The sequence below is a fragment of the Symphalangus syndactylus genome, chromosome 17, assembly GCF_028878055.3.
Source record: "Symphalangus syndactylus isolate Jambi chromosome 17, NHGRI_mSymSyn1-v2.1_pri, whole genome shotgun sequence".
Lineage (NCBI taxonomy): Eukaryota > Metazoa > Chordata > Mammalia > Primates > Hylobatidae > Symphalangus > Symphalangus syndactylus.
The window spans coordinates 93,282,927-93,310,714 of record NC_072439.2 but is presented as its reverse complement, the minus strand read 5'-3'; the positions used below and the strand labels follow the sequence as shown (position 1 = coordinate 93,310,714).

The 27,788-nt window shown below is 36.4% G+C and overlaps 1 long non-coding RNA gene across 1 annotated transcript in view; it reads right to left on the bottom strand.

Moving 5' to 3' along the window:
- LOC134733177 (uncharacterized) overlaps positions 1-27,788 on the bottom strand; it is a 594,472-nt gene that overhangs the window by 529,834 nt on the left and 36,850 nt on the right. Inside the window, exons 9-11 of the long non-coding RNA XR_010116696.1 lie at positions 26,447-26,565; positions 24,939-25,136; positions 1,702-1,792 (exon numbers count right to left, since the gene is read on the bottom strand). This is a non-coding gene — a long non-coding RNA (uncharacterized lncRNA). The remainder of the gene's footprint in view (positions 1-1,701; positions 1,793-24,938; positions 25,137-26,446; positions 26,566-27,788) is intronic.

Here is a 27,788-nt window from a genome sequence, read left to right as displayed (position 1 = left end):
GTGGAAAGAAAGGCACTAAAATCTACTGAAAATTCAAGATGATCAGAGAAGATTGGCAAAAATGTCATTTATTTTATGCATTTCTAAACGTAAGTAGCCTCTCTGAATGAGCCACAGCATCAATAAGAGCCAGAAAGCATAATGGAGAGACCTGGGAAAGCTTTAGTTAACCATAATGAGGATTGTGTTGGGAATAGAATAGACCTGAAAATTAGGTTGCCTCATTTCCATCCCTTTTTCATTTCATACAAAGAGTTGTATGGAAAATCACCTCCTTTATTAAAGCTGTTTCCTCAACTGGTAAGAAAAATATTGACTTCCTACATCTTATCCCATAGCCTTACCACCAGAATCTACTCTCCAGCAAGCATTTAGCATCTCAGGAAACAACACAACCATGTACAATTACCAGGCACAACAAGGCCCTATGTCCTGTGACCCTCTATCACCTCCTTGCTATCCACCTGCCTATGTCCTGCATTTGTTATGCCAACCTCAGCACCATCATTTCCATTTCCTGAACTTCCCAATCTGACTCTAATCTCAAAGCTTTACCGCTTGTTCTTTTTGCTTAGAACACTCTTCCCTAGTAGAAAACATCACTGCCATCTTCTTATTATTTTGGTTTTAATTCAAATATCTCTTATTTTATTTTATTTATTGATTTATTTTGAGATAGAGTCTCGCTCTGTCGCCAAGGCTAGAGTGCAGTGGTGCGATCTCGGCTCACTGCAAGCTCCGCCTCCCAGATTCTCGCCATTCTCCTGCCTCAGCTTCCCAAGTAGCTGGGACTACAGGTGCCTGCCACCATGCCCAGCTTATTTTTTGTATTTTTAGTAGAGATGGGGTTTCACCGTGTTAGCCAGGATGGTCTCGATCTCCTGACCTCATGATCTGCCTGCCTCGGCCTCCCAAAATGCTGGGATTACAGGCATGAGCCACCACGCCCAGCTGGTTGTCTTTTTTTACTGTCATTATGCTTATCCCATTTTATTGCTGTTTTAATAATGAATCCAACAAATACTGTAGTAGAAATTGCAGGAATACAAAGAGGAAGAAAGACCATAAAAAGATAAAGTGAGGATGGGAATCACTTCCTTTCTGAAGAAAGGAAGGACATCAGAAAAGAAAGTAGAATTCCAAACCACAATAAGGTAGCAGCCACTGGTGAAAGGACTTAAGAGAGTTGATATAATTCTATTAAGCCTACAACTGCTATGCCTTGGAAGACCAGAGGAAACTAAGTATGGCTGCTAGCTTTCACAAGGTAAAACTGAATCCAAAACAGTCCAGGGAAGCTAAAAGGCAGAAGTAAAATTGACTATTTGACTGGAATAGAGCTTCAGGATGAATTCTACCTCCCTCCAAGTCACATTTCAAAACATAGTGTGCTGAAGAAAATATATAAATCCTAAGCCATGAATCTAATGCATCTCAGAATGTTATGTGCCATATAGGAAAAATAAATAAAATGATTTAGCTGAATAGATTCACAGCCAAAGTTTACCCTGGATCATCACTCTCCATATGCAAACTACATAATTAAAATTGATGTTTGTGACTATCCTGTTCATCAAAGGATTATATCATTAAGTGAACACATTCAGAAGTTTAGAAAAAGGGGACAACACTGCCTGGCAACATCTTAGGGAACAGTTTCCTGGAAGGAATTATTAAATATGACAGGACTTAGTACGCTACCTTGTTAAAGAAATCTTAAAGAGAATGCAAGTCACAAGGCTGCCGGCAGATCCACAGACAGATCATCAAACACTAATCATAGAGGGTTTTCCTGAGAAAAGAACAAAATAACAGTTTACTGAGGAGTGAAAAGAAATATGGGTCACATCTTATCTTTTAGGCTTAAGGTTCCATTTTAAGCTTGAGAGCTTTCATGTTCCCACTCACTGTCAAAATGTTCTATGCTTTGTATAGAAACATCTTTGTCATCCAGAAGCTTATACCTTTATAACCCATTAAAGGTCCAGAAACAATTACAATGCTGAATGCTTATATATTTCTCAAATGAACTAGCAGTTTCTGAGAGGTAACTATATATGGATACTCTTTTAAGTAATATACACATATGAACCTATTTAATTCTTTAAAAAAACCTTATATGTAGGAATATTATTTTTCCCACATTGTGGATGAGAACACTTAAGCTCAAAATGTGAATTACCTATTCTTTACAAAGCTCTCTAAGGCTTTCCGTGTAACTCTTTAACACTTGTCAGAGTTTCTAGCTCATTTTCATACGAGAATATGACAATATTTTCCCATAATCCTTACAATATTCCTATGAGGGAACCAAACTGGGTTTGATGCAGGACAGGCAAGACCCAAGACTGGGGCTTAGTCTGGGAGAGTTCTTGGATTCACCCAGGAAAGAATTCAAGGGCAAGCAGTGGTGTTATCAGAAACTTTTATGGAAGTAGCAGTGCTCAGCCAGCAGACGTACCGTTCCTTGTGGAGTAGGACTATCCCATAAGCAGGGTGCCCAGAGTAGCAGCTCAGGGGTGGTTCTGCACTCATATTTATACCCACTTTTAATTACATACAAATTAAGGGGTGGATTATGCAAAACTCTTTAGAAAAAGAGTGGTAACTTCTGGGTTGTTGCCATGGAAAGAGGCAGTAACTTCCAGATGTTGCCATGGCAATGGTAAACTGCTATGGCACTGATGGGTGTGTCTTATGGAAAGGTGCTTTCGCCTCTTTCCTGTTTCAGCTAGTCTTCAATGTGGTACAGAGTCTGAGCCTCACCTCTGGAGTTGAGTCCCATCTCTTATCTTGGGTGTATTCCCATTTCACAGCTGAGAAAATAAATTCATAGACTGGAGAACAATATTACTCCCTCCTTCCCAAGGTATATTTACTGGTATAGCTATAAATCAGAAGTTTTAACTGAATAGTTTAAATTTTCTTTTTTCACTACATTCAGTTATAACATCTAGAAACCTGCTTTTCCTATTAAGAAAGTCAGCTAGGTCAATGTCATGGAATTCAGTGAGGAAAACTAATAGGGTGTGATTGTAGAATCCCAGAGAATTGCTGAACGATGCAGTCTGCAGTGCTTTCCCTTCCTGGCATGCATTATAGAAATAAATAAATCAAAGAGGCATCCTGTGTTTACGGAGGGGAGAGAGAGAGAGGCAGAAGTGGTGATCCATTATGCATTGTTTCCCAGAGTGGGACACGGATCAGCCAGCAGTGGCAAAGCCAGAACGTAAATATTCATGAGGATGTGGGTGGCTACCCAGAATAGGTCGCACTCCAGGGAAAGCCATCCCACATCTTCTTGTCACAAGATGCACTATGCAGTCACAGAGAACAGAACACCCTCCGAAGGGGAAAACCCTGGGTCCTCTTAGAACAATCTTTGGTAGCTTCTACTCAGGCATAGTAGCAAAGTCTGGGAGAGATGGTCTGATGGAATCTGCAAAGAAATTTCCTTTGCAGAAAGCTGGAGAAATGATGGAATTAGTGTTTCACATGGGCTTTATGCCTATGATTCTCATCATTCGCTTTGCCTCTAAATCTGATACGGCTCTTACAAAACAGCTTCAGTAATAGAGCCAACATTCATGACAGTTTCTCAACCATAACAGTAGAAAATACAGTCTGTGATTACTGTGATCTTGTTATTTTAAAAAAGAAATTACATCTCTAAAATCATGCACTTGGGTCCAAATACCAATATTTATGATTTCATGAGAAAAAGACATAATTATTTTATAGGAACTCAGAGAATTCCAATTTTCTCAAATAAGGTTGATTGGGCTTAAATAAACACATATTCTAAGACATGTGAATAAGGAAGAAGATTACAAAATAATCCTGTAATATACTATTAATAGCTGTCCAAAGGCATATTAAATATCTTACACTTGTTTTTACATTTGTTGTGTACAACAAAGAGTTTTAAAATGATTTAAATCTAAACGAAAGAGAGAGAAAGAGAAAAGACCACAGAGAGAGAGAAAAAAAGAGAGGGAGAGAGAAATAGGCAGAGGGAAGGGAAGGGAGAGAAGAAAATACATTTTTTTTTCCACCAAACAATACTACTATTATTAAGTGTAATGCATGCTGATATTTTCTACTCTATTCCATTTTGTTCTATTTGATTCTATTTCCTAAAATATGATTCATGACACCTTAAACTGACCATATGACCCACCATTCAGTACCTTTACATCTCAGTAAAGAGATATGAAAAACTCTCTCAACTAAAATGATTAAATTGCTGAATCACATATTAAACATATGTATATATTTCTTTATGTGATATATATTCCTGGAAAAGTAGCAAGTGCCAAAGTTTGCCTTCATTTTGAATACATCTGTGTAACTATGGAGAATTGAGATTTCATTTATGCAACTGTTCAGTGTGTGGATTTCAGGAAATAAAGCTATGTGCCAGAAAAGGGTATCATATAATAGGAAATGCCCACAATTAGATGAGACCGCAAGAAGTTATAAGCAAAATAATGGTGACTAAGAACTAAGCAATGGAGCTCAGTAAAGCAAAGCAAGACATATTCATCAGTTACTAGAACAAAAAAATCTTCCTTGAAAAGTCAGAATCATAGACAATCCTCAATCAGTATTCCAGTCTGAATTCAGGTACTCACATAGATAAATAAGCCTCTAAAAGATGATTTAAAGTCTTTTAGGTTTTTAATTACTCTCTCCTCACAAGCAACCGGCAAATGCAACTGTAATTCTTAACTTCAATCTACGACTCAAATCATTTCCTCAGAAAAAATTACTAGGTAAATAAACAGCTCAAGAGTCAAGAATTACGAAACACAATACAAAGAAACAAGCCACTATAGGTGAAAACAGAAAAGCAAACAAACAAATAATACACAGTTAAAATAAACCCAAAAGATCCTAAAATACTGACTTTTTTTTTCAAATAACATGGAAGACAGAATTAGCTAACTAAATGTTATATCCAAAGAGACAGGATCCGGAATGCAGCCAGAGAGTAAAAAATTGCATAGAAATTATGATAAATTAAGAGCTATGGAGGTTAGAGTAAGGGAATCTAATGAATATAATCAGAATTTCAGAAAAAAAAGATGAATGAAAGAATGGGAAAGAGGCAAAACTGAAAGAATTAGTGGCTGATTATTTTCCACTGATGAAAAACACCAATAGATCCAAGAACCCCAAGAAAGATATATAAAATGAAATCCACACCTAAACACAGCAAAGTAAAATTATACATACATAAAAATATATACATATACCTAACGGCAATAATTGGTTATATAATTGGTTGTATCAAATTATGGTTACATTGTTTAATTTTGAGGAAAAGCAGGCTAAAACCAAAATTCTTAATAATGGCAGAATGTAAATTGGAAAAGGGTAATTGAACTTGCAGTTTCCTTGGGCATTTAATATGTTTACAAGGACTGGCTTTATATTTGCTAAATCTGATAGATACATGGAAAGGACTGAAGTAATTTCTAAGATAATAAGCAGGAAGTGAAATTCCTAAAAATAGACAAGGATTCAAGCATTTCAAGCAAGAAAAAAGGTAGAAAAAGAATTCAAAGTAAGCCATGTAAGAATAGTATGTGGAAATTTGGTATAAATTAATCCAGATATATGAGAATTATTATACATTTAAACCAGTTTGTGGTGGATAAAATATTACTGCAAATTCTTTATTACTCTCCTTTTGAAAGGTAGCATTTATTTCCTTTCTTATTAAATCTGGGCTGGCTCTGAGGCTGCTTAATAAATAGAATGCAGTAGAAATGACACTGGGAAATTTCCAAGCTTAGCCTTTAAGAGGACCATCAGCTTTCACTTTCTTCTCCTTGGAATATTCACAATTGGAATGTTCCCGGGCAGAGCCCAGCAACTGCATGGAGAGGCCCCACATAGGCACAGTGGTTGAGAGTCCCAAAAAATTCCTGCCTGACAATCATGTTAAAGAGTCATTTTGGATATTACAGCCCAGTGGTGTCCCCAAGTGATCGTGTACAATCAATGCCATATGGAACAGAAGAGCTGCCTAGCTGAGCCCAGTAAACCTAGGCAATCATAAAAGATGATAAAATGTTAACTCATTAGATTTCAGCATGATTTGTTTCACATCACAGATAATTGAAATAGGACCAAAATCTCCAGTTATTATACCAAGATTATAACATTGAAGTAATAAAAGCAACTCCAAAAATAGACAATATTTTAAAAACAAGTTTAAAACTATACACTCTTCTTAACACTTATTTGTATCATTCATTCCACACAGCACCTCTATGGTGTAAAGGTATTATTATTCTGTTTTACCGACGAGAAAAACAAGAACTGAAAACTTGTTTAACTTGTCCAAGATCACCTGGGTCACAGTTTCAAAGCAACATTTGAAAGCCAGGGGCCTGTAATTCTATATCCTGAGCTTAACCTCTATGTATGCTACATCTTAACACTTATTGAGCACTTAATATGTCTCAGCCTGTGTTCTAAATTATTTACAGTCTTTTTTAAGATGCATATGATGTTCATTTATTTATTTTTATATACTTTAAGTTCTGGGATACATGTGCAGAACATGCAGATTTGTTACATAGGTATACATGTGCCATGGTACTTTGCTGCACCCATCAACTCATCATCTACATTAGGTATTTCTCCTAATGCTATCCCTCCTCTATCCCCCAACCCTCTGACAGGCCCCAGTGTGTGATGTTCCCCTCCATGTGTCCATGTGTTCTCATTGTTCAACTCCAACTTATAAGTGAGAAAATGCAGTGTTTGCTCTTCTGTTCCTGTGTTAGTTTGCTGAGAATTATGGTTTCCAGCTTCATCCATATACCTGCAAAGGACATAAATTCATCTTTTTTATGGCTGCATAGTATTCCATGGTGTATATGTGCCACATTTTCTTTATCCAGTCTATCATTGATGGGCATTTGGGTTGGTTCCAAGTCTTTGCTGTTGTGAAAATAGTACTACAATAAACATACGTGTGCATGTGTCTTTATAGTAGAATGATTTATAATCCTTGGAGTATATACCCAGTAATAAGATTGCTGGGTCAAATGGTATTTCTGGTTCCAGATCCTTGAGGAATCACCACACTGTCTTCCACAATGGTTTAACTAATTTACACTCCTACCAACAGTGTAAAAGCATTCCTATTTCTCCACATCCTCTCCAGCATGTGTTGTTTCCTGACTTTGTAATGATCGCCATTCTAACCAGAGAGAGATGGTATCTCATTGTGGTTTTGATTTGCATTTCTCTAATGACCAGTGATAATGAGCTTTTTTTTTCATATGTTTGTTGGCCGCATGCAGAAAACTGAAACTGGACCCCTTCCTTACACCTTATACAAAAATTAAGTCAAGATGGATTAAAGACTTAAACGTAAGACCTAAAACCATAAAAACCCTAGAAGAAAACCTAGGTAATGCCATTCAGGGCATAGGCATGGGCAAAGACTTCATGACTAAAATAACAAAAGCAATGGCAACAAAAACCAAAATTGGCAAATGAACTCTAATTAAAGAGCTTCTGCACAGCAAAAGAAACTATCATCAGAGTGAACAGGCAACCTACAGAATGGGAGAAAATTTTTGTAATCTATCCACCTGACAAAGGGCTAATATCCAGAATCTACAAGGAACTTAAACAAATTTACAAGAAATAAACAAACAACCCTATCAAAAGTGGGCAAAGGGTATGAAGAGACACTTCTCAAAAGATATTTACACTCTTAACCGCACACCTGACTACCTTTTTTAAAACAACGAAAATTTTAACATAGAAAAATATATATTATGCCAATGCTACTCAAAAGCATGCTACTCAAAAGCCTGAATAATGTCTACCAAAATAGATTGTAAAAACAATTACTAGAGATGAAATAAATCATTTGAAATGATAAAAGTTTCAATAAATCAGGAAAATATAATAATTCTAAATTTATGCTCACCTAATAACAGACTGTAAATATAACAGTAATTTATAGGTTATATTGAGAAATTTTAAAACCCAACATTACAGTATTTTAACATTAGTTATTTCAATAATTTATACCTTAAACAGAGAGTAATTCAGTAAAGCAACAGATTGGAAGAGTACAATTAAAGAAATTAAATTTTGCATAATTCACATATCTAGAACATTACACTAAAAATTAGAAATTATGCATTCTTTTCATGCCTATATTAAATATAATAAAGATTGGTCAAATTTGGTGTTAGCCAGCAAATTCCAAGAAGTTGGTGGATTTCAGATAATCTTTTTTTTTTTTTTTTTTTACCACAATGCAATTAAGACAGAAATCAATAGCATAAACATAACTAGAGAAAAACTGCATACATTTAGCCAGTCTTACTCATGAGCAGGGAAGCAAAATCCTTTATAAAAATGAGCAGACTGAACCCAACAATATACTGAAAAGTTAATTCATTAAGACCAATCTAGATTAATCGCAACAATAGAAAATTGATTACACATACTATGTCATTCCACTAGGTTAATGTAACCATTATATATATATAAGCTTATGAAAATGACAAATTCTCTTAATCATCTGTCTTCTGAGCTGTAAAATGGTGATAATTATCCCTGTTCTATCTCTTTCTAAGATGATCAAGATGAGCAAATGAAAATAGGTTTAATGGTTGTAAATGTGGTTGGTAAACTAAAACACACTAGTATTCACCTAAGTTATTTTACTATGCGCAAAAATTGTTACTAACATTTCCTTTTTTACTTCTCAACCCCTGTTATATAGTTAATGAGCTATATAGAACAGCATTGTCTATATAAGGAGCTTAGTGTGCTCTTAAGATGAAATTGTTTTGAACGATGCTGCATTTACCCTTGCTGTCCATATCTCATTGTGTCTGAGTGTACATGTACAAGAGTTTATCTGGATTTTACACCTAAAACTTAAATATTTGTGTCAAAAGTTGCCACATTTAAAATATACTAAGAAATTCCCAACTCTTTCCTGAAGCGTTTGTACCTATATATATTCCCATTAGAAACCAGTGAGTGTTCTCGTTATACTACATCATCAAAATTGAAGATATCACCCAACTTCTCAGTTGTTACTTTGATGGATTTGAAATGGTTTCTTATGGAGGTTTTACTTTGTATTTCCTTATTCACCAATAAGGTTAAGTATATTTCCTTTTTTAATTGGTCATTTATTTTCTCTTCTGTGAAATGCCTCAATGTCTTCTGCCCATTTTATTTATAATCACTTATTATTAAAGAAAGGTGCACTCTCTGCACTCAAAAAGTATAAACTCCATAGGAACTAGAACAGCCAAATTCTAGTTCCTATGGGGTTTATACTTTTTGAGTGCAGAGACACTAGACAGATTTTTAAAATAAATAATTGCATGTAACTTTTAATCCTGAAGAAGTAGTTAAATTAGGCTAGAAAAGCTTCTTTAATAAGAGATATTTGAGGCTGGGCACGGTGGCTCACGCCTGTAATCCCAGCACTTTGGGAGGCCAAGGCGGGCGGATCACGAGGTCAAGAGATCGAGACCATCCTGGCTAACATGGTGAAACCCCGTCTCTACTAAAAATACAAAAAAAATTAGCCAGGCGTGGTGGCGGGCACCTGTAGTCCCAGCTACTTGGGAGGCTGAGGCAGGAGAATAGCGTGAACCCAGGAGCGGAGGTTGCAGTGAGCCGAGATCACACCACTGCACTGCAGCCTGGGCGACAGAGTGAGACTCCATCTCAAAAAAATTAAAAAAAAAAAAAAAAAAAATAAAGGTACAAAATAATAATTAAACAATATGCCTAAGATATGAAGAATGACAATAAAATAAGCACCCCAATACTTTAAACAAATTGTCCCCGAATTTGCCATGTGTCCTGTATATCCTTCCTGATCCCATTCTCCTTCCTCACTGAGAAATGTAACCACAACACTAAATTGTGTCCTTTGGTTTTTGTTTTTAGCTTTTCACTCTTCTGTATTTTTTAAATTTTGTTTTACTATATATATGTGAATAATAAACTTTTCTCCCCATCTTCATGCTTAATAACACTTTTATTTTCTGTTAGCATTAGCTGGACTAGTCAGAATTACTCAGGAGAGTGATTAAACAGCATTAAATAAAATGCTGCTGCTACTTACCCTTCAGTCAATTACATAGATCTGCCGATGTGAGCAGCTGCTTAATTGCAAATCATTGCCAACAATTCAATCCCCAGCTCTTTTGACTTTCAATTTGGGGGTTATGTTTGAACTGAGTAGGTGTTTTATTCTTTCTCCCCTTTGTATTTAATGTGACGTTAACCTTCACGTCTGTCTTTTGATTGGCATACACTCAGGACTTAGACACATCTGAACAATCAATATTGAAGGTCGTATATATTCTCTTCATGTTTTTCTAATACTAAGGTTGAATATATGTTCTCCAAAACAACACGCAATATTGGTTTATTAATTTCTGTAATTTAAGTACAAATTTTCATGAAATACATATTTTATTATTTATAGAATGTTACTATTTAATAGGTATATAGGCAGCGTATTTATTTGAAATTTTGCTTTTTATTATATTACTACCACAATCTATTACATTTTCACTCAGTAGACATTTTAAAAATGTAGCTGGCCAGGTGTGGTGGCTCACGCCTGTAATCCCAGCACTTTGGGAGGCCGAGGCAGGGGGATCACTTGAGGTCAGGAGATCGAGACCAGCCTGGCCGACATGGTGAAACCCCATCTCTACTAAAAATACAAAAACTAGCTGAGCGTGGTGGCTATATAGACAATGCTGTTCTATATAGCTCATTAACTATATAACAGGGGTTGAGAAGTAAAAAAGGAAATGTTAGTAACAATTTTTGCGCATAGTAAAATAACATGCAGGTTTGTTACATAGGTGTACACATGCCACAGTGGTTTGCTACACACATCAACCCATCATCTACATTAGGTATTTCTCCTAATGCTATCCCTCCCAAAGTGCTGGGATTACAGGAGTGAGCCACCGCGCCTGGCCTCACGATGTTTTTCTCTCATGGCTTTGCCCTGAATTTGAGGCCCCCTCCCAGAACTGTGCAGGGGCACTGGAGGCTAAAACTCAGATAGAAACCTGACAACTTCCTAGCCAGAGGAAACAGAGAAAGGAGTTTTCCTGAGCCAGAGACTGGGAGGAGAATGCCAGAGGGAAGATTTTTTTTTTTCACTACAATTTAATTCATAATTGTGTTGTTTTAAAGAGGAATTTCACATACTTGGAGATGTGGAAGCTTGAAATTTTAGTAACATACTTTTTTGAAGTTTCCTGTGTACTTCTGCTGGGACCTTATTTATTTCATGCATGCAATAGTTATGCTCAATTCTCAGCTTGAGATTTCTGTAACTAGGTGCATACCACACATTTAGACTTCACCCTCACATATATTAGAGCTTCTGTGCCACTGGTGATGATGATTCTTTTTCCATCCATGTTTCCCCCGCCCCCTCTTCTCTGTCTCTCCTTTCCTCTCTCCCCCTTCTCAAATATTTTGCTTTCCTCCATTCTCTCTTTCCCTGATTCCAAGCTTTATTTATTTTATGTGATAATTTAGTGCATGTGTTACCTCTCCTAGTGGGAAATAAATGGTTTGTGTTTTGGTTGTTGAGTTGTGTTTTTGTTGTTGAGTTTTGTTGTTGAGTTTATATATTCTGGATACAAGTTCCTTATTTGAAACAGGATTTCCAAATATCTTTGCCTTTTCCATGGACCGTCCTTTCCTTTTTTTGATGGTATCATCTGAAGCATAAATGTTTAAAATTTGGTGTAGCTCAATTTATCTTTTTTAAAAAACTCATTTGCACTTTGGAGTCATTTCTAAGTAGTCATTACCTAATACAGGGTCACGACAATTTACTCCAGTGTTTTCTTCTAGGAATTTTAGCTTTTACATCTAGGAATAGGATCCATTTTAAGTTCATTTTTTTATATTGTGTGAGATAAGGGTCTAACTTCATTCTTTCACAAATAGATGTCCTGTCATCCCAGCACACCATTTGTTGAAAAGACTGTCTTCTCTCCCTGTTGAATTGTCTTGGCACCCTTGTAAAAAAAGTGATTCTGCATGAATGTATGGCTCTATATTTCTGAGCTTTATTTCTGAACTTTAAATTATATTCCATTGATTCATATATTTGTCTTTATGTCAGTACCACATAGTGTCAACTACTATAGCTTTGTAGTAAGTTTTGAAACCAGAAAGCATGAATATCTACTTTTATTCTTCAATATTCAAGATTGTCTTGACTATTCTGGGTCCGTTGCATTTCCATATGAGATGAGAGGTTAGTGCCTTTTCAGCCCTTTCCTGAACAGATGAACAACTCTGCTCATTAATGTGGCCTTCTAGAGTCTAAAGAATATGGCAGAGATTTTGAAAGGTCCCCAAGGACATCTCTTTCCTCAGTTTTTTCTTTCAATGGTTTCAGTCAGCCCCTTGTTAGCCCCAGCTAGCAGCACCACCTCAGGCAGCTGCAATGTTAAAATCTTGCTACTGTTGTTTTTGAAAAATTGGCTGGAAATAGGGCTGCTCACTCAGAGTGAGTTCTGAACCAGGTCAAATAAGGAAAAGCTCTAGAATGAAGCTTTTCAGTGAGTTGCCTGAGAGATCAAATAGCGACATTTCCTTCTCTGTGGGCAAGGCTTTTGGGAATCTTCAAATCTGTTCTTCCCCCTCCAGTGGCTGCTTGGCTGCTGGATTCACAGCCATGCTGTTTATTTTCAAGCCTGCTATGGAGCTGGGGAGAGGATAGGGAATTAGGGCAAGTTACAATGTCACAAAGCCCAGTGCTATTACCGAGATCCAGCTGTTTTTCTCAATAACACTCTTTGGATTGTTTCAAGTCTTCGGTTAATTTTCAGAGTTCTGAAAAAGTTTATTTTGTTAGTGCTCTCATTGCTTTTATGGAGAAGCAGATTTCCTAAGGTCTTCATTCCATCATTTCAGAAATGCTTCTATCCCTGGTAATAGAATTTAAAATCCTCATACCCGGGTAGCTGGGTCTATATTTAATCTCGATTCCTTATAGGCTCTTTCCCATAGAAATTAGCATTTCTACTTGCTAATCTTATACCTGTTCATTTGGAGATTTTCTTTTTATTGTTATTATACTTTAGGTTCTGGGATACATGTGCAGAACATGCAGGTTTGTTACATAGGTGTACACATGCCACAGTGGTTTGCTACACACATCAACCCATCATCTACATTAGGTATTTCTCCTAATGCTATCCCTCCCCTAGGCCCCCCAACCCCCAACAGGCCCCGGTGTGTGATGTTCCCCTCCCTGTGTCCATGTGTTTTCACCGTTCAACTTCCACTTTTGAGTGAGAACATGCAGTGTTTGGTGTTCTGTTCCTGTGTTAGTTTGCTGAGAATTATGGTTTCCAGCTTCATGTCCCTGAAAAGGACAAGAACTCATCCTTTTTATGGCCGCATAGTATTCCATGGTGTATATGTGCCACATTTTCTTTATCCAGTCTATCATTGATGGGCATTTGGTTGGTTCCAACTCTTTGCTATTGTGAATAGTGCTGCAATAAACATACGTGTGCATGTGTCTTTACAGTAGAATGATTTATAATCCTTTGGGTGTATATCCAGTAACGGGATTGCTGGGTCAAATGGTATTTCTGGTTCTAGATCCTTGAGGAATTGCCACACTGTCTTCCACAATGGTTGAACTAGTTTACACTAACCAACAGTGTAAAAGCATTCTTATTTCTCCACATCCTCTCCAGCATCTGTTGTTTCCTGACTTTCTAATGATCACCATTCTAACTGGCATGAGATAGTATCTCACTGTGGTTTTGATTTGCATTTCTCTAATGACCAGTGATGATGAGCTTTTGTTCATATGTTTGTTGGCCACAGAAATGTCTTCTTCTCAGAAGTGTCTGTTCATATCATTTGCCCACTTTTTAATGGGGTTGTTTGTTTTTTTCTTGTAAATTTGTTTAAGTTCCTTGTAGATTCTGGATATTAGCCCTTTGTCAAATGGATAGATTGCAAACATTTTCTCCCATTCTGTAGGTTGCGTGTTCACTCTAATGATAGTTTCTTTTGCTGTGCAGAAGCTCTTTAGTTTAATTAGATCCCATTTATTTTGGCTTTTGTTGCCATTGCTTTTGGTGTTTTAGTCATGAACTCTTTGCCCATGCCTATGTCCTGAATGGTATTGCCTAGGTTTTCTTCTAGGGTTTTTATGGTTTTAGGTCTTATGTTTAAGTCTTTAATCCATCTTGAGTTAAGTTTTGTATAAGGTGTAAGGATGGGGTCCAGTTTCAGTTTTCTGCATATGGCTAGCCAGTTTTCCCAACACCATTTATTAAATAGGGAATTATCTCTCCGTTGCTTGTTTTTGTCAGGTTTGTTAAAGATCAAATGGTTGTTGATGTGTGGTATTATTTCTGAGATCTTTGTTCTGTTCCATTGGTCTATATGTCTGTTTTGGTATCAGTATTATGCTTTTTTGGTTACTCTAGCCTTGTTTTATAGTTTGAAGTCAGGTAGTGTGCTGCCTCCAGCTTTGTTTTTTTTTGCTTAGGATGAAGGGATCAACATAACAAAAAGAGCTAACTATCCTAAATATATATGCATCCAATACAGGAGCACCCAGATTCATAAAGCAAGTCCTTAGAGACCTACAAAGAGACTTAGACTCCCACACAATAATAGTGGGAGACTTTAACACCCCACTGTCAATATTAGACAGATTAATGAGACAGAAAATTAACAAGGATATTCAAGACTTGAACTCAGCTCTGGACCTAGCGACCTAATAGACATCCACAGAGCTCTACACCATAAATCAACAGAATATACATTCTTTTCAGCATCATATTGCACTTATTCTAAAATTGACCACATAATTGGAAGTAAAACACTCCTCAGCAAATGCAAAAGAACAGAAATCATAACAAACAGTCTCCCAGACTACAGTGCAATCAAACTGGAACTCAGGATTAAGAAACTCACTCACAACAGCACCACTACAAGGAAACTGAACAACTTGCTCCTGAATGACTACTGGGTAAATAACGAAATGAAGGCAGAAGTAAATAAGTTCTTTGAAACCAATGAGAACAAAGACACAACATACCAGAATCTCTGGGACACAGCTAAAGCAGTGTTTAGATGGAAATTTATAGCACTAAATGCCCACAGGAGAAAGCAGGAAGGATCTAAAATCGGCACCCTAACATCACAATTAAAAGAATTAAAGAAGCAAAAGCAAACAAATTCAAAAGCTAGCAGGAGATTTTCTTTTGTTTGTGTCAAGGTGAAAAATATTTTTTAATGTGTACATCTCTGTATTTGAGATGGAGCTAGATACATTTTTACATAACATCTATCCACGATTTTAAATAAAATAGTGAAAACACTTTTTTAAGTGATGGCAAGAATTTGGTAAAGTGAGATGATTTAAAGATCAAGAAAAAAAATGTAATGTTTACAAAGTAATGGGAAGAGATGGGATCTGTAGTAAAGGTGATAGCATAACTCTTAATCACGTAAAAGGCCAACTCTTCTAAAATAGACAGAAATAAGAATACAAATGGTAGAATACCAGAAAGTCAAATGTTGGTGGGAGAAGCAGTTAAGTAAATTTTTGTCTTATGTCATATTTTCTATGTGAATAAAAGGTAGACTTTTTTTTCTCAGAAAAAGGTTAAAAATGATAGAATATGTTCTTTGCAAAATGGATACATATTAAAAGAACAAATGTGGAAGATGGAGGGAGAGACCAAAGGATTCAGAGAATAATTTCTGTCAGCTTTGGGAACTTGGTAGAGATCATAAATCAGTAGCAGCAATAATGTGCAGCATTGTGTGATTTAATATAACACTGCAGCTCCAGTAACTGCAGCTACAGCCCTGTGGAATCACTTTTATTTTCATAAATACATCATGTTCTTTCATTCCTTCATTCCTTGCTCAATACCACTCTGCAGTTTTTCATAAAATAGAGCATCTTATCTCACGTATTCTCTCATGTGCATCTCTCCAAGGGAAACATGTATTTTTAGTAGACATGGGGTTTCACCATGTTGGCCAGGATGGGTCTCAATCTCTTGACCTCGTGATCTGCCCACCTTGGCCTCCCAAAGTGCTGAGATTACAGGCATTAGCTACCAAAACTGGCCTCCAGTTTTAAAAATAAATAAGGAATAACTTTACATACTTCTATGCTGTGATCTCTAGGATATATTGAAAGTGAATACATGAAGGTGGAGAAAATTTGTATAATATGCTAATGTTTATGTAAGAAGTCAGAAATATGAATATACATAAGCATAGGCTTTTAGTAACAACATATGTAGTAAGTACTTAGAAGGTAAACATGTAGTAATTAGCCTCCAATTATAACTTATAAAGGTGAAATTTTCCTTACCTTTTGTAATAGATATATCCTTTGGGCATTTTTTTCAAGTTCATACCTTCCTTTAAAAAACACTTGAAAACATCACCTTTTCTGATCACATTATTATCTGCAATGAATGTGTGATGTTCTCTTCAAAGAGTGCAGGTGTTTGCATGTGAGATATGACACTTGTGTTAATAGGGTGACAGTCTACTTCTTGGTAATGGAAAATGTAATATTAGAGCAAAAAGATGTGCGTATAGACCAGCTACAAAGTCTATTTGAAAAAGAAAATGGCTTGTTCCAGTATTGAATGAAACACAGGCAAACCAGGAAATGTGAACTCTCAGACTCACATTTTTTCGGCTAATCTCTGCCTCTGAGGGAGCTTCTCCTACCTCCTTACCCATGTTCCTAATATTCTCTTGCATTTTCCTTCATTCCTCAGTTAAGCTTCCTCCTTTATTTGCTTAAGGTGTGAATAATTGTCTGCAGCTTCTAAAGTGTAACATTTCCTTAAAAATAATTCACTTCTACTCTAAAAAGGTAAAAGAAAACTCCACCCCTTTCCAATCTAGGACTTTCCAAGAGACACTGACGTGACAGCACTTAAATGCTCTTTCCTCAAGCCAGACACTTAATTCATTGGCCTCATGATATTATTGCATGAATATAACTATCTCAAAATCATTCATTCTGAGTTGGGAATATAAATTTTGAAATCCAGAAAATAATTACCAGAGACACGTAAAAAGTAATTCAAAAAATAAATCAACTGTCTTAGTATTTTATATTTATTATTAATGACTTATCTAACTAAGGACAAACCAGTACTCCCAAAATTCAGTTCTATGTCTTTAAAACGAGATAGAACAATAAGATTCCATCTGAGAGCCAAATCAAGAACATAATCCCATTTAAAATAGCCACATACAAAAAATAAAATGCCTATAAATACATCAAATCAAGGAGGTGAAAGTTCTCTTCAAGGAAAACTACAAGACATTGCTGAAAGAAGTCATAGATGACACAAACAAATGGGGAAACATTCTAAGCTCATTGATTGGAAGAATGAATATTGTTAAAATGATCATACTGCTCAATCTACAAGTTCAATGCTATTTCTATCAAACTACCGTCATTTTTCACAGAACTAGAAAAAAAAAAACTGTTCCAAAATTCATATGGAACCAAAAAAGAGCCCAATTAGCCAAAGCAATCCTAAGCAAAGAGAAGAAAGCTGGAGGCATCACATTAACCAACTTCAAAATATACTACAATGCTACAGTAACTAAAACAGCATAGTACTGGCACAAACACAGACACATAGACCAATGGAACAGGTTTGAGAGCCGAGAAATAAAGCAACACACCTACAGCCATCTGGTCTTCAACAAAGTTGACAAAAAATAAGCAGTGCAGAAAGGATTCCCTATTCAATAAATGGTGCTGGGTAGCTGACTAGCTGTATGCAGAAGAATTAAACTGGACTATTACCTTTCACCATATAGGAAAACCAAATCAAGATGGATTAAAGATTTACATGTAAGATCACAAACTGTAAGAACCTTAGAAGAAAATTAGGAAACACTATTGTCCTTTGCAGCAACATGGATGGACCTGGGTGTCATTATCCTAAGCAAACTAACACAGGAACAGAAAACCAAATGCTGCCATGTTCTCTCTCTTACAAGTGGGAGCCAAATTTTGAGTGCACATGGACAAAAAGAAGGGAACACTAGACACTGGGGCCTACTTGAGAGTGGAGGGTGGGAGGAGGGTGAGGATCAAAAAACTATGTATCAGGTACTATGTTTATTACCTAGGTAATGAAATAATCACTACACCAAACCCCCATGACATGTATTTTAACTATATTACAAACCTGCACATGTAATACTGAAACTGAAATAAAAGTTTAAAAAAAGAAAGAAAAGGAAGCCAGATAAACTCACTGGCTTTACCACTAATGTTGGATGTTCTGTATTTGACACATTTCATGTCCTATTGTAAATACATGTTTTCTTTAGCATCGTCATTGCAAAAGGAATCGGCATTCTCATTCCTGACTATTGAGGAAGGATTATGATATAATAAAGTTTGACTGTATGACTAGTGGGCATAAAACCATATTGTTTCTCCTGCCGAGCTCTTACAAAAAGCCAATTTAATTGCATAAATAAAAATTGGCAAAAATTTAAAAATGTTAAAAGTGTTTATCAAATGACTGCTAAGTTACCTGTTTTGTTATCTGCCAGGAGGTCTAGATGAAAGATTTGATTTCTTGTCAAGGAAAAGTGCTATGCTTCCACTGATCATAAAGTCTTTTGTAGATAATAGACATTAATTTTTAAAATCAGATAAAGACATATGATTAGAAAATGTGATTTTAAAAACTATGCAGAAAAGCTACAAGGAGCTTAGATAATGTATAACAGAGTTTCTACTCCAATGTAAAGATAAATTTGAGAAAATTTTCCCTGAGGGAAGTGTATGTGAAATGAGACCTGAAGCATATAAGAGTAAAGTAGATGAAGAGCAGAGCAAAGAAACCAAACTTGTAAGTGGGAAGAATGGCATGCATGGAAAACTGGAGATGGTAAAGGACTTGGTGTTCACAGGAGTGAGAAGAGGGCTTATGTGGCTGGAACTAGGGGTGGAGGTTAGATCTTGCAAGGCCTTTAGGCAAGATGAAGAATTTGGATCATATTCCATTCTATGCCGACTGTAATTAGGAATAGGTAGAAAAGGTGGGAAATGTTTCAGGCAAAGGAATTGGCCTGTACAAAGGTCCAGAGTCATCACAAAGCATGACCTGGATGTGAAATTGCACAGTGCACAAAATTGGAGGGACAGGAGTCAAAATGGGAAAAGACGAAGCTAGGTGGTAAGAGAGAGCCAGATCGTGTAGGGCTTTTAGTCCATGTTAAAGAGTCAGAGTTTTAACTCATAGATAATGGAAAGACTAGAGAATTTCAGCATGATCTGTTATGTTAATGTCATCATATCTCATGCATTTTAGATGTTACCTGATGCAGTGTGCACTGCACATTACAGAAGGAAGAGAGCTGAGGTAAGTAGGCTGAACAAGTTAGTAAGATAATGCAAGAATCCCTAGGTACATTTTTTAAAGATACAACATTTACTGAGCATTGTTACATGAAATATAGAAATACCAAAGGATTGCCTTTTAATGGGTACATAACGTTTATTAAAATACTATATTTGAAATGAAACCAGAAGTTGGTTTTTTGAAAAGATAAACAAATTTAGCAAACCTTTAGCTAGACTAAGAAAAAAAGAGAAGACTCAGTGAAAATTGTAATAGAAAGAATGGACACTACAACTGATACCACAGAAATACAAAGGTTTATAAGAGATTACTATCAAAAATTATAAGCCAACAAGTTGGACAACATAAAAGAAATGGATAAATTCTTAGAAATACATAACAAGACTATAAGATCACAAACTATAGGAATCCAGGAAGAAAATCTACAAAACACCATTGTTCTTTGCAACAACACTGATGGAACTGGAGGCCATTATCCTAAGCAAAGTAATGCAGGAACAGAAAACCAAATAGAAAATCTGTACTCCTCCCATCCTTTCCATGGGAGCCCCCTAAGTCCCTTGTATCATTCTTAGGTTTTTGAATTCTAAAGTAACTGAATTCAATTTCTGCATTGAAATTTTGCTGCATTGAGCCATCCGAACTTTCTTAAACTAACATCACACCTTCTATCTTATTTGATCTTTTAAATATATTTTAATATTAGGTAGGACAAATCAAATTTTAATACTTTTTATTCAAAAAACACATTTTTGTAAAGAGTAAATTACCAAATACTAAAACAGAAAATAACTGGGAAAGATCAAGTTCATATTATCTAAATGAAAATTTGAGTGAGATGAGTGAGAGAACTTAAATTGTCTAAGAAAGTGGATGTGATTACCACATTGTGTGAACTTATAATCAAATTTCTCCATCTCCTACCTCATTTTGTTTATTTTTTAATAATTACAACTTTATTTTATATTCAGGGGGTACATGTGCAGGATTTTTACATGAGCATATTGTGTGATGCTGAGGTTTGGTATATAAATGATTCCATCACCCAGGTAGTGAGCATAGTATCCAATAGATAGTTTTTTAACCCTTGCTCCCCAATCCTTCACCCCTCTAGTGGTTCCCATTGTCTATTGTTGTCATCTTTAGGCCCATGAGTACCCAATGTTTAGCTCCCACTTATGAGTGAGAACATGTGATATTTGTTTTTCTGTTCCTATGTTAATTCACTTAGGATAATGGTCTCCAGCTCCATCCGTATTGCTGCATAGGACATGATTTTGTTCTCTTTTACGACTGCATAGTATTTTATGGTGTATATGTACCACATTTTCTTTATCCAGTCTGCTGCGGATGGGCATCTAGGTTGATTCCATGTCTTTGTTAGTGTGAACAGCACAGCAATAAACATGCACATGTATGTGTCTTTATGATAAAATGATATCTATTCCTTTATATACCTGATAATGGGATTGTTGGGTCAAATGGTAGTTCTGTTTTAAGTTCTTTGAGAAATCACCAAATTGCTTTCCACAGTGGCTGGACTAATTTGCATTCCCACCAGCAGTGTATAAGTGTTCCCTTTTCTGTGCAACCTCGCCATCATCTGTTATTTCTTGACCTTTTAATAATAGCCATTTAAATAAATAAATAAATAAATAAATAGGGAATCTTTTCCCCCCCAAAAAAATAAATAAATAATAGCCATTCTCACTGGTGTGACATGATATCTCATAGTGGTTTTAATTTACATTTCTCTGAGGATTAGTGATGTTGAGCACTTTTTATATGCTTGTTGGTCACATGTATGTCTTCTTTTGAAATGCAACTGTTCATGTCCTTTGCCCACTTTTTAATGGGGTTGTTAGAGTTTGCTTGTTAATTTACTTAAGTTCCTTATAGGTTCTGGTTATTAGCCCTTTGACTGGATGCATAGTTTGCAAATATTTTCCCCCATTCTGTGGACTGTCCATTTACTCTGTTGATAGTTTCTTTTGCTGCACAGACGCTCATAAGTTTAATTAGATTTGACAATTTTTGCTTGTGCTGCCATTGTTTTTGGCTTCTTCGTCATGAAATCTTTACCAGGGCCTATGTCCAGAATGGTATTGCCTGGGTTTTCTTTGAGGGTTTTTACAGTTTGGGGATTTACATTTAGGTATTTAATCTATCTTGAATTGATATTTGTATATGGTATAAATAGGGGTCCAGTTTCAGTCTTCTGCATATGGCTAGCCAGTTATCCCAGCACCATTTATTGAATAGGGAATCCTTTTGCCTTTGTTTGTTTTTGTTAATTTTGTCAAAGATCAGGTGGTTGTCAAAGATCAGCTTTATTTCTGGGCTCTCTATTCTGTTCCATTGGACTATGTGTTTGTTTTCATACTAGTACCATGCTGTTTTAATTACTGTAGACTTCTAGTATAGTTTCAAGTTGGGTAATGTGATGCCTCCAGCTTTGTTCTTTTTGCTTAGGATTGCTTTGGCTAATAGGTCTCTTTTTTGGTTCCATATGAATTTTAGAATAATTTTTTTTATAATTCTGTGAAGAATGTCATTGGTAGTTTTTCAGTGAGTTGTATTAATAACTTGCAGTTAAGGACATCACCTAATGAGAAAAAAAGTTCCTGTACTTTTTATCTTCTTAACACAAAAATATACAGTAGGTCAACATGCCCCAAAATTTGCACACTTGTTTTAAACAGAAACTCAGTAATGGATTAAACGAGCAACACATTTTGGCAGCTTGATTGGCTCAGTATTTAGTACATCGTTGGAATTCAGTTCTCATCACTTATCTTGAATCATCTTCTCTCATACAATGTAAAATGATGAAGATTTAAATAAAATAGTCCCTTTTTCATTGTAATTGCATATAAAGTGTTGTTGGTAAGAGATTTAAGAAAGAATAATAAAAAGCATTCAGTATTTCTTTCTTTGAAAAAGAAAAAATCATGTTCAGAAAGTGATGAAAATTAGAATTTTGGCCTCCAGAGCAACTGAATACAATTTTAGCAAACAATCTTTGTACGGATATCAATTTCTGCTGTACTTTAAGGGTGATCAAATCTGTGGTCTTTTTATTGCCTACATGTAATTGTTCTCTGCTCAAGGATGTGTTGATATATGCACAGAGCCTTAGGGTTTCTTTTATACAAGTGCATGTTTTCCTTTGCCATATTTTAATGGAAGTTTTGCATATTTGAATGTGCAACAAACACATTCTCCATGTAAAATGCAAACAACTATTTCATTTTCAAGGACAGAATGGCTCTCCCTAGTATCAGTGCTGTTGAAGAGTATATCTTTTTAATTTCATACAACAAAATTTGCATATTGATGTAAATCTTATAAAATATTTTGACATTTCATATGTTTTTAGATCTTCGAAAAATCCTCAAGGATTGTTATACAGGGTATATATTTCAGTTTGACTGATGAAGAATCTGAAGCCCAGAGAGACCTGATTTGCAAAAGGTTGTTCTTACAGTATGGAACATAAGGCTGAGCTGTAGTCTTACTTTCTGCTCCTGCATAGAATCTAGCATGATATAGATCTCGAATTGCATTGCAAATTATAAGGATGTGCACATATATTTCAAATAGCACAGACTCTCTTCCCTAAAAAGTGTGGGTCTGAGTGTGCCATATTTCAAATAGAACAAACCCTCACTTTTAAAGAGTGTGGGTCTTGGCCGGGCACGCAGGCTCACGCCTGTAATCCCAACATTTTGGGAGGCTGAGGCGGGTGGATCACCTGAGGTCAGGAGTTTGAGGCCAGCCTGGCCACCATGGTGAAATCCCATCTCTACTAAAAATACAAAAATTAGCCAGGCATGCTGATGGAAGCCTGTAATCCCAGGTACTCAGGAGGCTGGGGCAGGAGAATTGTTTGAAACCTGGAGGCAGAGATTGCAGTGAGCAGACATCATACCACTGCACTCCAGCCTGGGCAACAGAGCAAGCCTCCATCTCAAAAAAAACAAAACAAAACAAAACAAAAAAAACAAAACACAAAACAACAACAACAAAAACAATAAAAATAAAAATAAGTCCAGGCACGGTGGCTCATGCCTGTAATCCCAGTACTTTGGGAGGCCAAGGCAGGCGGATCACCTGAGGTCGGGAGTTCAAGAGCAGCCTGAGCAACATGGAGAAACCTCATCTCTCCTAAAAATACAAAAATCAGCCAGGCATGGTAGCACACGCCTGTAATCCCAGCTACCTGGGAGGCTGAGGCAGTAGAATCGCTTGAACCTGGGAGGTAGAGCTTGCAGTGAGCCAAGATTGCGCCACTGCACTCCAGCCTGGGCAACAGAGCAAGACTCTGTCTCAAAATAAATAAATAAATAAACAAATAAATAAAAATAAAAGAGTGTGCGGCTTTAAAAATCTTGCTTTCAATTGAATCTTGCTCTCTACTGAAATATAAGCAGGGAAATGGTGGTTTTGTGGTTAGAACACTTCTCTTCTTCGTACCTTTTTAAAAAGCGAAATGTTTATTTCTCATTACACTGACATGTTTCATCTGTGCTTTACTCTAGTCTGTGGATGTGTTTTATCTCTGACCTTCGAGTTTTTGTATTCTGAGATCTATACAAAAAGTGCACCTCCCATGTGGGCCCTGTACATTCTTATGACCAAAGACCGAGGGGCAAGAGAGCAGGCAGGAACTTGAAATGCCTTTAAGAGCTTTGATTATCTGTGGAATACACCATGTTTACTAGTAATCTTAACCAAAACATGTTACAAGGCTAAACTCCATGTCAGTGTATGGTAGATGTAAATTCCTCCCATAGGCCAGGCACAGTGGCTCATGCCTGTAATCCTAGCACTGTGGGAGGCAAAGGCAGGCGGATCACCTGAGGTCAGGAGTTTGAGACTAGCCTGGCCAACATGGTGAAACCCCATCTCTATTGAATATACAAAAATTAGCCAGGTGTGGTGGCAGCCACCTGTAATTCCAGCTACTTGGGAGGCTGAGGCAGGAGAATCACTTGAGCCTGGGAGGCGGAGGTTGCAGTGAGCCGAGATCTTGCCACTGCACCCAGCCTGGGCGACAGAGCCAGATTCCGTTTCAAAAAAAATAAAAAAATTCCTCCCATAGGTGCTATTGACAAGTAACACAGCAATTAACGAGCAAGTATAAACCTCTTACAGAGAAGAAGTTAATAGCTGTGAAAAATAATGTGACCTACCAAAGACTTCTCTCTTGATCACAAATATTTACATCTCTCTTCTGCGCATAAAATATTCTATTTCTTTCCCCAATGAATATACTGCAAAATTTTACCAATACCCCAAATCTCGTTACAGCTCCTCTCAATCAGAGTCCTATGTGATAAAAAGACAAGTTTTGCATCCCCATACACACTAATATACAAACCATTTTGACATGTGGAAAATGGGAAGCATCAAGAATAACTTGACTATAAAAGTTCTTAATTTCTTTTGGGCAAATATGAGGCAATTTCTTACCTTAAAGATTGGTAATGTGTATTGATGGAACCCAAGTTCCACTTCCCATAACAGGCTCCAATTCATTATTCTCTATGAATCTTTATTTAATCCTCTGAGAGTACCTTTCTTTTCCATTGTCCTTTTCCAAATGTGAGGGGAGCAATGCAGAACATGGCTTCCTTGGGAACTGAGAAATTTCCTCAGCCTCCTGTATTCCTATAGATATTTGGGAAACAATCATTGTTTCACATTCCAACAGCCACAATCTCTTTTAATTTAGGATACACCTGCATGTGTATATTATATATTTTATATAAAATATAAAATATTTTTATGTATCTATACATTGAAATAAATGTGTAAGTGTATAACAATATATATTTAATGCAGTCAACTACATTTGTTATTATCTACCCCTACAGTACTTTTTAAATTCTGCATTTCTCTATACTGAAGAAAGCACTTTTAATCTCTTCTTCTTGAGCCTTTGAGTCCAACTAAAAAGATTCACTGGGGTCAGTGTTAATTCATGCAGACATTTTAACAAAATAAACCAGAGCCACATCCTTGATTCTGATTTATGCCTTGAGACTGAGTATGATTCTTTGTGTAGTTTCTCAGTTTTTTCTTTTACATATTGGACAGGAGGAGTTGCAACTCTCAGCGCTGAAAGTTTGAGAATTTCTGGATTCTTTACTTTTCCTTATTGCCCTGCTTGCACGTGGGTCAATTCTTTTCTGAGTACATACAATGGTACTTGTCTTGTAGTACTTGCTTAATGTGACTAATAAACAAAAACTCAGAAAATGTTGCTTCTCAAAATCTATCCCTTAGATCTCACAAGCTTATTAGGTACATTGCTTGCCTTTCAGGTTCTTAAAACCTTCAGTTTTTTAAGGTTTACTTTTAACCAAATGTTTACCAATGCATGATATCTAGTGCCATTTTTCCATTCTCCAATAAAATGTCATCACTGGCATGTTACACATTTATAATGATATAGCTTAGGTATTTTGTTAGGGCAGCATCTATTTCTGATACCACGTTTTGCATAGCAATTAGTTTTGCTGTATAAAAAACAGCACTAAAACTTCAGTAGTTCACAGTAATTAGCCTTCTTATGTTACATGTAGGCTGACTCTGGTTGCTATGGGTTTATTTATTGCTGCTCCATAAGAGTTTTCATTTACTGGAAAATCGTCTTTAGGAGCAGCATCTATATAGAACGTACTCATTCTCATGTCAGAGAGGAATAGGAAGAGGTATGAGAGCATTTTTAAGCAGAAATGAATTTCTCAGTTCTATGATTTGGATATGTCTCCCAGAATGTTGGAAATGTACGCATATGTTGGATACTTAATACCCTTTGTGACAGTGTTAAAAGGTGGAGTCTTTAAAAGTTGATTAGGCTCTTCTCTCTTAAAGGGATTAATGCTGTTATTGCTGGAATGAGTTTGTTATTGCAAGTGTGGGCTTCTAATAAAAGGATACGTTTGGCCCCATTTCTTTCTGTCTTGCACACTTACTCTTCACGTGATGCCTTCCTCCATTAAATGACCTTCCACGTCATGCTCCTGGACTTTCCAGCCTCAAGAACTGTGAGAAATAATTTATTTTCTTCATAAATTATCCAGTCTCTGGTATTCTGTTATAACAGCAGAAAATAGAGTAAGACCGTTTCCAGGATAGGATGCCAGGTTTGTTTTGCTGACAATCTCGTTTTGCTGTACAAGAAGTCCTTGTGGCATTACTCTGAGTGTTCTTCTGCTGAGAGAAGCTCTACAATAGTGCCTATTTGCTTTGTTTTGCTGATATTCATCAAATCTTAGATTTGTCGGAGTTAGTAGATCTCCAGAGATTAAGTAGGCAACATTATTATTATACAAATGAGTACATCAAAGGGTAAAGAAGTAAAGGGCTTTCAAAGAGTAAGAGTAATGCCATGAATTAGTATCTAAACAAGGGATAGAATTTGGCTCATCTCACTATTAGTATAGAGTTTTGTCTACTATTCCACATTATGTTTCTTCAGAAGAAATATAAACTTCTTTAGTGAAACTATTGCTTTTTACTGTTATTGCTGTTTGTGTTGTTAATACATAGAATGAGCAACTCCATCTCCTCTTCTTCAATCTCATGCTTACACATAACTATCTGTCAGCTTAGACTAAGTTACACAGCGTGTCTGAGCCAGTTAACTTAGGCTATGTTATAATAACAAATTATCTCGGAATCTTAGACTTAAAACAACAAAGACATCTCTCAGTCATATTCACATGCATTGGAGAGTGTTTGTGGCTTCACTCCATGTTCATTGTTCTTCCAGAATGAAGGATAAAAAGAAGATTCTATCTGAGACATAATTGCTTCATGGCAATAAGAAAGTAAGATGGTAGGGCCACGCAATAGCTGTAATTTATTTTACTGGGAGGTCACCCAAATCACTTCTGCCAATGTATTATTGGTGTATTAGTCCATTTTCACACTACTATACAGAACTACCTGAGACTGGGTAATTTATAAAGAAAAGAGGTTTAATTGGCTCACGGTTCTGCATGGCTGGGGAGGCCTCAGGAAACTTACAATCATGGTTGAAGGGGAAGGGGAAGCAAGGCACATCTTACATGGTGGCAGGAGAGAGCGAGCTATGAGGGAACTTCCCCATACCTTTAAACCATCAGATCTCATAAGAACTCACTCACTATCACAAGAATAGCAAGGGGGAAAATGCCCCCATCCAATCACCTTTCACCAGGTCCCTTCTCTGACATGTGGGGATTACAGCTGGCCATGAGATTTGGGTGGGGACACAGAGCCAAACCACATCAAGTGGCTAAGCCTGATGTCAGTGTAATTAACTTAGTAGTC